This window comes from Sarcophilus harrisii, chromosome 2, assembly GCF_902635505.1.
Source record: "Sarcophilus harrisii chromosome 2, mSarHar1.11, whole genome shotgun sequence".
NCBI classification, from domain to species: domain Eukaryota; kingdom Metazoa; phylum Chordata; class Mammalia; order Dasyuromorphia; family Dasyuridae; genus Sarcophilus; species Sarcophilus harrisii.
Window position 1 is genome coordinate 625,405,798 of NC_045427.1, and position 9,201 is coordinate 625,414,998.

Sequence of the window (9,201 nt, forward strand, 5' to 3'; positions counted from 1 at the left end):
ATCTTGTTGTTGCTGTGTATAATGTTCTCTTAATTCAACTTACTTCCCTTAGCATCAGTTCATGTAAGTCTCCCCCTCCCCCCAGGCCTCTCTGAAATCATCCTGATAGTTTTATTTTTACAGAACAGTAAGATTCCATAACATCCCTGTACCATTTCCCATGCTGGGAAATGCAGCCATTTCCCAGCTGATGGGCATCCACTCAGTTCCCACCACAAAAGAATCCCTACAAACATTTTTGCACATGTGTAAACCCATGTTATTGAGGATACCAGAAATGGGATGAATGGCAGAGGGGGGGGGGGGCGCATCGGCAGCTTTGTTCCCTTCTTTTCTTTCAGCCCTATTTAGATCCCAAGCAGAATTCACACAGTGCTTGTTATCACCAGCATTCGTCTCTAGGTGTCTCTCCATCTCTGTGCAGTCAAGAATACTTTCTTGCATTCTTGTTTCTGAAAAACCCTCAGGCCCACCAGTAAGTTCATAATGATTGTTTTGCCTCTCCTCAGATTGGGACCCCAGGATGGGGTTCAAGGTTTGCACAGAGTCCTCAGTAGTCAGGTCTGGTGTTCCAGGATCAGGATGGAATGTTACAGATTCAGTTCAATTCAATTCAGCTCAATAACACATATTAAGCCCCTGCTTACTGAGATGCCACTGAGATATTCGTGATGCAAAGTAAAGCGATTGGACCCCTGGGTAGTACAGTAGGCAGTGTTGAACCTTAGTCCATCAAGAAGTCCTCAGTCATAGGCACATCACTTTAACCTGCCTCAGTTTCCTCAAATGTAACATGAGGAAAATAATGCTTTTCTCGGCAGCAGGAGAGCTTAAGAAACATGGGGAAACTGAGTCAGTGAAAAGGGAAGTGATTCTCTCAGGATCATTAATGTTTGGTTGAACCCAAATTTCCTGACTCTGGGACGGTACAGCTCTTAATTTGTGATCCTTTCTCTCTTATTGCCCAGGCCTTCTTGCACTGGCCGTTCTTTGCGTGCCTGTAAGGCATTTTTGCTCCACTTATGCCTCTTAGAACATCTCCTGGGACCCTGTCTCCAAGTCAGGAAGTCCTGGATTCAAATCCTGCCTTGTGTGCATCCTCGCTTCATGATCCTGGGCAAGTCCCTCAACCTCTCCATGCCTGTTTCCTCCTCCCCTTTGAAATTCAGGCACTGGCCTCAGTGTTGTTTGAGCTTCCTCTAGCTTTAAGCCTGTGACTGTTAAATTTTTACATCTGTGCCTCTCTCCCGCCCCTCGCTCCCTGCTCGCGGCACAGAATGAACGCTTCAGCCAAGCGCGGGGAGAAAGGGCAAGGAGGCGTCGGCGGTCGCTATAGAAACAAGTCGCTTAAGAGCCAGGAGGGGGGAGGTTAGCGAGTGCCGGAAGTTCGAGTCATGTGACCGGAGCCCTCGCTATAAACGCGCTTTAGAACCTTGCGCGACCGAAGGAAGTCGTCCGGCCGGCTTGAAGCCGACGCGAAGATCTCTGGGAAGTGGAGTCCATTAGCGAGCAGCGCCGCAGAGCGGAGGACTCTGGGAAACGTAGGCCCAGTGAGGGAGCCTCCTCGGCTTCCATCCCCTTCCCATCCAGCCCCGGTACTAAGACGTTTCCTGTTTCCCATTCTCAGTTGCGTCCAGGCGAGGGCGTGCGGGGGAAGGGGAAGCTCTGCGGTCTCCCTGGCAACCTCCCCTCCGTCCGTGACGTCATCCGCTTCCGGCCCAGCTCCGGAGAAGCGGAGCCAGAGGAGGGCGCTGACCTGCGCAGCCGCCGGGCGCCTGGACCAGTGTTTGAGGCCTGATGCCCTGAGGGGACGATGAATGGCCTAGCGCACCTTAAGTGTCGGGGGAGGATTCGAACCCCGATCTCCTCCGCGTCCGGGCCCAGTTCCGCGCCTCCGCTTGCAGAGCTTTGGCATGTTTCCCCAAGGAGCTCCCGGCTCTTCTCCCGGGGGTCGAGAGGCCCTGGGGCGGGAAAGCCCCGAAACAGGGGGCCCTGTTCCCCCGGGGGGCCAGGGGCGCCCCTCCCCCATGGGGCGCCGGAAGGCTTTCGCCGGTGGGGCCTTGGGTAGAGAATTCTGGAATACCCAGAATTCCCCCGTGGCCCCCTGTGGGTGGGATTCTGGAACGCCCCCGTGGCCCCCTGTGGGTGGGATTCTGGAACGCCCCGTGGCCCCCTGTGGGTGGGATTCTGGAACGCCCCCGTGGCCCCCTGTGGGTGGGATTCTGGAACGCCCCCGTGGCCCCCTGTGGGTGGGATTCTGGAACGCCCCCGTGGCCCCCTGTGGGTGGGATTCTGGAACGCCCCGTGGCCCCCTGTGGGTGGGATTCTGGAACGCCCCGTGGCCCCCTGTGGGTGGGATTCTGGAACGCCCTGTGGCCCCCTGTGGCTGGGATTCTGGAACGCCCCCGTGGCCCCCTGTGGGTGGGATTCTGGAACGCCCCCGTGGCCCCCTGTGGGTGGGATTCTGGAACGCCCCCGTGGCCCCCTGTGGGTGGGATTATGGAGCGCCCGTGGCTCCCTGTGGGTGGGATTCTGGAGTCGCCCCGTGGCCCCTGTGGGTGGGATTCTGGAGACGCCCCGTGGCTCCCTGTGGGTGGGATTCTGGAGCGCCCGTGGCCCCCTGTGGGTGGGATTCTGGAGCGCCCGTGGCCCCTGTGGGTGGGATTCTGGAACGCCCTGTGGCCCCCTGTGGCTGGGATTCTGGAACGCCCCCGTGGCCCCCTGTGGGTGGGATTCTGGAGCGCCCCCGTGGCCCCTTGTGGGTAGGATTCTGGAACGCCCCCGTGGCTCCCATTCTGGCTATCCACAGTACCTTCGTGGGCCCCACCAAGCACAGAAGCCTGAGGAGTGGAATTAGCCCTACGAGTTGTAAGCAGAGAGACCTGCAGCCTGAACAAAAAGACGCAAGGAACTGGCCACCTCAGCGTCCTCACCCGCCTTTTGGTTTACTCATTACTCTGTTCATGAAATATGGATCACAGCCCTAAATTGAGAGACAGACACAGAGATCTCTTTCCAAGGGAAAAATGGACAGTTTATACATAATGACACACTTCCTGTGCTATAATAAACATTTTTATTTTATAGTTCAGATTAAGCCATTTATTTTTGTTACCTCTTTTTTCTTTACTCACTTTCTTTGTTGTTCTGCTAAGAGAATGATTATAGACCACACACAAGTATTTTGGGGAAAGAACCATCTATTTTCTTAGACCCACCAAACAAATTGTCTGACTTTGTTCCCTGTATATGATATTCCATCTCTCACCCTCATGCTTTTGCACACACAAGTTGTCCCCGTTTTCCGGAGTGCCATCCTTAGGCAGCAGTGCCTCTTGGAATCCCCATTTCACTTCAAGGCTCAGCACAAGAGCTCTCTTCTACAAGATTGTCAATTTTTACCTTAATTATTCTTCCTTCAGTTACTAATGCCCCAACATTATTTTGTATATATTCTGTGTTTACTTATTAGAATGTAAGATCATTTAGGAGTTCACAGCATCCAACAGTGCCTGAACTACAGCTGGTACTAAATAACTGTTGAATAAATGGAAGAATGACTTGAGGTTAAGGTCTTGGCCGAAATTCCCAGAACAACAACCTGAGCACATAAATGGTTGTCTGGCCACTAACTGAAAACTTCCAATTGCTAGAGGCGTTCACCATCTTCCAAAGCAGGCCTGATCAAATGGAGGTTAAAGTTAGAAGATATAAAACAACGGAGAGAAAGGAGAAGGAAATAAGAGCCTGCTATGAGCTAAGTGTTTCACAAATATTGTCTCATTTGATCAATGAGCTTACCTAGTTTGAATGGCCCCATGAAGTGCAAAAGAAGTTGGATGGTTAGCAGAACTTTTCAAAGTGACTCAACACTGGCTAATGAATGGTCTCAAGAAATGCCCTTTTGATGAGCTGCCAAACATTGTAGGAACTGCTTAGGGAGGACGTCTGTGTAGGCCTGTGTGACCCACTGCAGATGAAAGTCAGCCCTGGGCCAAAATGGATTTTGGTCAGTTGTAAGATATGAGCCAGATGGACAACATGTTGGGAGGGAGGCCCAATGGTGAACAGCAGGGACAGCAGTGGAGATGTCTTTCCATGTGCTGATGGAATCATCCTGGCCCAGCACCTATGGAGGCTCTCAGCCCAGCTTTCCCTGCCATCAGATTTATGAAAGACCTTCCTGTCCTGGGAAGAAGCTGTCTTTTGACCCAGTGCAGTCTTTCCTAGAAGCTGGTTACTGTGTTTTGGCAAGGCCTTGGGGTGCTGCATCCCAAAAGTCTGGCTAGAGGTGGAGGTCCAGGCAGGCAGCTGGTGAGCGTCCTTATTTAGCTCCTGCTGGTCCACTGGCATTGGGCTTCTGTAGAGCAAGCTGAGCCTCCTCTCTAATGTCCAAGCAGTCTTCATGTGTCCATCTGGTCCACAACTGTAACAATCCAGGCCATGCTGCTGCTCATGCAAGGCGCCCATGTTCCTTTGTTCCTGGGAGCAAGCAGACAATTATAATTCTGAACTTAACCAGCATCAAACAAGATAAGCAGGAAAGAAAAAGAGGATGGTCCCCAAAGTAATGTTTTTTCTTAAAGCCTATACTGACAATGAGGTATCTACCTCCACAGCTGTCCTGCTTGCCTCTGTATACTCCTGATGTTTTGGTTTTCAGTACACCTCTGCAGGAGCTCCCGCTTCAAATCCGGAACACCCTGGGGTGGCTTTTCCATTTGCCTTTGTGGCCCCCACAAGATATACCCCAGAAAAAAAAAATAAAAAAAAGAAATAAAATAATAATAAAAAAAAGTAAGTAGAGGAATAAAAAAAAAAAAAAAAAAAAAAGATGCACCCCAGAGGAGCTGGCTGACCTTGTTTCTCCTTACCGTAGTCTCTATCTCATTATAGCCATTTTGCTTTCCCATATGTGTTAGTCACAAATCCCTTTTATGCTTCAGAAGGCCCACTTGGGGTGGTCTCATGGAGCCAAATCTTCTCTCCTCATGGATCCTTTGTTTGCCTTTGGCGCTGCCTTTCCACATGCATTGCCAGTCTGGAAGGCTTCTCTGCCACAGGTTGGAAGGCACTGGTGAGCTATGCACTCTGCTTGGCCAAATTGGCTTAAGCAATCCCACCCTGGCCTTTAGGCTTCTGTAGTTTCTAAGCACTCTGAGATCAAATACTGCCTCCTGAGGTTTTCCTTAGTTACCTTGGTTTCTCCACACCTGCTCTCTGCCACTGCTGCCGCATTCTGTGGAAAGGGCTCTGAATTTAAGGGTCAAACTGCCCCTTATCTACACATGTGACTTCTAACAAGCTAGTTGCTCTTTCTGGGCCTCAGTTTACTGATCTGTCTGCTGAGGGGGTTGGTTTCATGAGCTAAACTGGCTCTAAATCTACAATTCTCCTTTCGTGGTATGCCCTATCTAGGACTGCCTGGGTTCCTTTCCATATCTACTAAGTGCAGCACACTTAAAATGTAATGTCATCACTGGCCAATGGCCCTAGGCCAGGTATTGCCTTTCCTAACAGATGCTTTAGGTCATCCTGCTCTTGTTGGACGGGGTCAGCCTTTTCTCCCTATCCCCTTCATCAGTGAAAGATTTAGGAAATTCCCAGCCCTATTATCAACTGACTTTTGTCTCTGGGGCTGCTGACATGAACCACTTCTGCTTAGGAAAATTCACATCATCCAGAGACTGCTTTGCCCAGCTCCATTGTGCAAAGCACGTGGTCAGCAGGCTACCCGGAACTAGAGTCCCCCATGCCGGCCCAGTCCCACCGGGGTTTGTCAGTGCTTCCCCGAATCCCCAGCCATGGTGTTATTTTAGCCCATATGGTAATCAGAACACTCATGCAAAACACGTCACCATTTAATTGCATAATAAAGCAATAATGTTAACACTTAATCACATAACAAAGCAATAATGTTAATAACCCATAGCATGTAAAACACAATACACATAGACTTGACATTTTGTACCATGGGAGGAATAGTTAGTAAAGCAATAACTGGTCTGTGTTCAGACAAGGAATTGGATGGGGTGGGAGAGCTGTGGATGACAACCTAGACGGGGAAAATGTCAAAATAAGTGCTTAGGATGTCTCTATTCAAATGAAAAGTAAAATTTTAAAAATCGTAAAAGCCTGGAATTGTGTGTGGGGTCCTCACAGCTCTCTTTGGATAGAATAGGCCCACAGAACAGATTGGGGGCCCCTTGAAATGTAGGGTTCTAGAGAGCACCTAACATTTGGGGGTTAGACTGTTACATCCCAAGCTCTATCTCCAGGATTCTCCATCCTCAGACATCACTTTGTGTAGCCCTTTCCACTGGCAACTTCCTTAGGTGAGCCATACTATCAATGATCTTGGCATGGCAAGTTATTAGTTAAGTAAACTTTTAGATTAGTTTATTAGTAAACAGATTAGTTGGGTTAATAATTAATTAGTATTACTAATTAGATACTTGTAAAGTTCCAACTAGTTCCCTGGAGGCTTCAGGAACAGCCGGAGTCAGGATAAGTAAAAGTCCTTGGTTTTTAGGGGGAGAAGTGAAGGAGACAGACAAACCGCCATGAGGTTCACCACTAACTTCTCTTCTCCTCCTGCCACAAAGTGAAATCTGGCTTGTTTCACCCTACCCTCTAATCCTTGCCTACGATTATCTGTATACACCAAACATCAAGTAAGTACCGATAGTGAGAAGAGGCATTTTTCCAAACATATGCTAATAATCATTGTTGAATAGGTATTTAGCCTGAAGTGCTCAGTTGTCTGATTCAAGCACACCTTTTAAGAGTTTCAGCCCTTTACGGATTAGTGAAATAAGTAAATTTTAGATAAGTAAATCTATTAGTAAAATCAAGATACATGTATCACAGAGTATAATGTGTCTCACAGAATTCAGTATTCCAATATTTTCCCAGATCTCTCTGTCATCAGCTCTCTCTGTTTTTCTTGGGGATAGAAGTGGGGGTAGGACCAAGATGGGCATCCAGAATCTTATGGGAGTCTTTCCATCAACCAGTCAGTGATGCAGAAATGGAACCCCAGACAGTGTGACTCATAGCAGATTGCTTCACAGAGATTAAGAGACAATGACTCATGGAGATTAGAAGACACTGCAAGCTTTCAGTGATTCTCTTGTTCATAGCTTCAGGGAAGATTCTTGGCTTTTGTAGAAGTGTCTCCTGTCCTGCCTCCTTCCCCTTAGTCCCCTGGAAACAGAATGTGAAGCTTCTCCAAAAAGATTTCTGGAAATAAGTCAACTACAGAGTTTAGAATGAACAAGTTATAGAACCCAGAAAACAATGTTAGAGCTAGCTGAAACCCAGAGATCAAAAAGTCTGACCCCATCATTTTACACAGAAGGAAAGTTAATGCCCAGAAAGGTTCTTTATCTGTTCAAGATCACTCAGTAAATAGTGGATGTAGGAGTCAAATACAGGCTTTCCCTCTCTAGATCTCCCCTTTTATTGTTCAGTCATTTCAGGGGTGTCTTGGCAAAGATGCTGGAGTGATTGGCCATTTCCTTCTCCAGTTTATTTTTCAGTTGAGAAAACAGACAGATAGGACCAGTGCTCTGTGCTATACTACTTATAATGGTTCTAATTTATAATCTTATGTAATGGGCTGAAGCTCGAGTTGATGCACTGAGGTCCCAAGACATGAGGCTAAATAGTAATTGGACCATACTCTATTAATATATGCTTGGGGAAAGAATGGCCCCCGCCCACTCTTTGTGCAAGTTTTGAGGTGTTGTATGGGAAATGATGTAGGGATGATTTTGGTGGGTGGAGAGAGAGGGGCAGAGAGACTGCTGATCAGGTTGGTGTTCCGGTTGCTCTCACTTTCTATCGCCATCCCCCTTCACCTCCACAAAGAATAAAGATTGAGGATTTCCCCTTAACCTGAATATTCCTGACTCTGGCTGATTTTAAAATACTCTGTCATCACAATCTTAGAATCTATAATCTTAGTTGCTGGGATGCTCTGAGGGACTTGCTCCATCATGTGTCAGAGGCGGATTTGGTAAGGGTGCTAGGAGGTGCCAGAGTACCAGAGTGCCAAGGCTTGAGTCTGGAAAACTTGAGCACCCCATTCTGCATCAGTTCATAAAATTCTTCCCTTGCTTCTAACTTCCTTACTCGATTACATTCATATCCCTCCTGTCCTGCCCCCAATGAGAGACTCATTTTGTTTCCAGTTTTTTGCTACCACAAAAAGTGCTGCTATGAAATACTTTGGGGGGTGGTGTGTGTATGTATGATGACCTTTTTTCCTGCCCTTTACTACTATGGGGTGTATGCCCAATACATGTGGGCAATACTGCTGAACAGTTTCACACTGCTTCTTGAAAAGCCCTTCTTCTCTTCCCCAAGAACAATGTCTTGCCATAGAAAACAGACCATAAATATTTGTAGACTGATCAATGTGAAGCAATACCATATTATATTGTGGTATGATAATGCTGGCCTTGGAGTCAGATCATTAGGATCCATTCTGGCTCTGCCCTGAAGTAGCTAGCTATATCTTTTTTGGACAATTCACCTAATTTCCTAGGACCACTTTCTGCAAAATGAGGGGAATGAATCAGCTTAGTATTGTCAAACAAATAGAAACAAATTTATGCAGGCTACATATTGACTCAGAAAACCACAAGCTAATATTTTCTATGTTGTACTATAATTTTCATTTCCCAATGACATTTTAATCTATTTGGCCAAGAGTATGACAACTGGACTAAATTATCCCTAACAGTTCTAATATTCTAAGATTAACTGATCCCTGTTTTGGAAAAGGGCTTACAAGGACTCCCAGTAACACAACTGGGTTGTGAGCACAAGATGGATCAAGGGTCAACCTTTTTCAGAAGAATTCCCAGTTCATACTTTAGGATCATGTGTTGTATAGTCCATTAAAATTGTTTTAGCTTTACAGAAATTAAATTCAACAAAAGTTTACTAAGAATCTACTATTATATGCAAAGTGCTAGGGATACAAAGAAATGAATGAATCAAGCTCTGTATTCATTCAGGGAACCTTACATTTCAATGGGGCCTAAAACACGTAAGGAAGTAGGTAAATAAAAAAATACAAAAAAATTATTTCAAGAATGAGAACACAATAATAACTTGGGATGGTGGGATTTGGAAAAAGTTGAGTAGGAGATATCTAAGTTATGGTGTGAGGGAACTTGAGTATTTTTTGAG

General features: G+C 46.9%; 1 long non-coding RNA gene across 1 annotated transcript; it reads left to right on the plus strand.

Annotated features, from left to right (window-relative positions):
• Positions 1 to 1,309: 1,309 nt before the first annotated feature.
• LOC116421966 lies at positions 1,310 to 3,091 on the plus strand. The gene is made up of 2 exons (XR_004232563.1): positions 1,310 to 1,595; positions 2,810 to 3,091. It is a non-coding gene; the product is annotated as an uncharacterized LOC116421966 (long non-coding RNA).
• Positions 3,092 to 9,201: the final 6,110 nt, after the last annotated feature.